The 2,421-nt window shown below is 35.9% G+C and overlaps 1 long non-coding RNA gene across 1 annotated transcript; it reads left to right on the top strand.

Annotated features, from left to right (window-relative positions):
* The first annotated feature begins 712 nt into the window (after positions 1–712).
* On the top strand, positions 713–1,742 carry LOC121235276. Its single transcript, XR_005934557.1, has 2 exons — positions 713–893; positions 1,023–1,742. It is a non-coding gene; the product is annotated as an uncharacterized LOC121235276 (long non-coding RNA).
* Positions 1,743–2,421: the final 679 nt, after the last annotated feature.

The following is a 2,421-nucleotide window of genomic DNA, read 5'->3' as shown; positions in this document are numbered from 1 at the left end:
GGGGCTCGTGCGAGGGAGGAAGCAAGGGAGGAAGGAAGAAAAAGAAGAAAAAGAAGGAAGAAAAAGAGGAAAGAGGAAAAGAAAAGATGAAAAGGAAAAATGGAGGGAAAGAAATGAGGTCCAATCTTCACAACTTGGGTCACAAAATGATCCAACGAAAATTATTTGAAAACAATAAGTCAAATAAAATAATTTAAACGTAGTGATTAAATGAAAATAAATTAATTAAACCGAACAATAAACTAATTTAAAATAAAGAGCAATATAAATGCATAACAATAATTAATATTAAGAAAGCATATCAAAATAATTTTCACAAATTAAAAATCATAAAAATAAACCAACTAAAATCCCGATAAACTTAAAACAAGAGAACTAGTATTTAAATTAATAAAAATAATCATTCAATTAAAAATACACTAAAATACAGGGTGTTACACCACTGGGTGTTACATCCCCCCCTCCCCCGCGACTTCATTTCTTCTCTCTGTAGACATACACGCTGCCCTAGGACATCTCTTTGTCTGTCACACTCCACTCGTCCCTTCTCTCATTCTCCCTGAGTTTCCACCTTCGAGCCCAATGCCAAGCCCTTGTCTAACCCTCGACGTTCGACCATAGACCCACGTTTGTAAATCATCTCCATTGTCCCTTCCTTTTTGCCTCTCCCTCACTTCCCCTCTCTGTCTTTCTTTTTCACAACAGTCAACCTAGGTTTCCACATGCTGCCTCCATGCTCAATCGCCATGATAAGCTCCTACCTCGGCCTCCCTCTCTCTCTCTATCTCTCTCCTCTTTGTCCATTTCTCTGTTTTCTTTCTCTCAAATCCGCGTTTGTCACAAGCCATCCCTGTTGCATCCCAAACCCCTACACCGCTAGCATGTGATCATCAGTAAGTTTCTCAATTCCCTCTCTCCCTCTCCAACCATTCCTTTCATTTTCCCCACAATTTCTCTATTTGTCCCTCTCATCTCTCTCTCTCACTCTCTCTCAACAACCATACCTTTGATGTTGTCGACAGAAAATCCACCGCATTGTCACCATAACCAAGTCGAATGGAAGTTCCATGCTGTCAAGCCAAATCATACATTGCACACCCCTACCCATAAACTCAAGATGGGTCAAGCTAGATAGTAGGTAAACCACTAGACTTTACTAGTGTGGAGTTAACTTTTGGTTTGATTAAAGGTTAGGAATTTTCATATGAGTGTATGCGTAGTGGCATTTGTGGATTTGTACAACTAGGCCATTGTAAGGTTAAGGTCTTGGTTTAGCAAGCATTGGGGATTTTAGTAGTTGTTTGATAAGGTTCAAATGGTATATGGTCTGTATAAATGGTCGTGATCTGTTTTCGTGGAGGTGCTATTGAGTGAATTTCAGACAGGGAGGATGAGTTGTGATTGGATATTTGTTATGGGTTTGTTGAGTTGAAAGTAGAAATTAGGTGTGAATGCCTCAAATGGGTAAGGTTTGGAAAGTTATTTTTGTGGTTTGGAGTTGAGTAGTAATAGGGTTAGAAGAATTGGAACCATGGAATTATCATCGTGGAGTTATGAAGTTGTGTCATCTTATTTTAGATGTACTAGTTTAATTTTATTAATTTATAGTGTATTAATTATATTTAGGTGACAAACGTTATTTACTAGCACTGTTGTGAGGAAATTCAGAGAGAAGTTGAAAAGTTTAGGTAAGCAATGCTCCTATACCAGACTTTGTCTAAAAGAACTGAGATTGATTTTATGAAAAACTTGTATATTTTATTATGGAACATTCGAAATAATCTCGATTATTTTTCTGCATAACTCTTTGTATCCAAATAACCAAATAACATATTTTATGTCATGATTGGTCATGTAGATTGCACAGATTGCATTATGTTCTAAACTATATAAAAAGAACGTATAGGAAATTTGAAATTTTGTACATGGTTATATAAATATGATCTATATATGTTTAGTACTTTGTTATGATAAGGTATTGCATTTGAAAAGCACTCTGGCATAACATTTTGTTTATGTTTTTGTTCCAACCTTACCATTAGTGTAAAACTATGGCGTATGTTATTGTATTTGTACCAACATCTTTGTTTCTAAGTGCATCCACTTTCGAAACAAAATGATTTTCTGTGTGGCCTTTCCTATGTATACACTCGAGGTTCCAAGAATGATAGGGGGAAGATTTCACTTCTCTTTCCACCCTGTTTTGCCACTGAGGATAGCGCAACCTTACCATGAGGGTTAAACATGGCTTCTGTTCTAATATGATACTGCTCAATTATGCTATGCCTAAGGACTTTTGTATACAAATATTTCTTAACTCTCGCTCTGATATTTTGATAATATGTTTTGTTCTACATTTTATAACTGACTTATATTTACATACTAGTATATGTTTACTGCTTACTAAATTGTTGATAAATC

The sequence above is a fragment of the Juglans microcarpa x Juglans regia genome, chromosome 6D (genome assembly GCF_004785595.1).
Source record: "Juglans microcarpa x Juglans regia isolate MS1-56 chromosome 6D, Jm3101_v1.0, whole genome shotgun sequence".
Taxonomy (NCBI): domain Eukaryota; kingdom Viridiplantae; phylum Streptophyta; class Magnoliopsida; order Fagales; family Juglandaceae; genus Juglans; species Juglans microcarpa x Juglans regia.
Note: the sequence above shows the minus strand (reverse complement) of the source record. Positions and strands in the feature narration are given on the sequence as shown.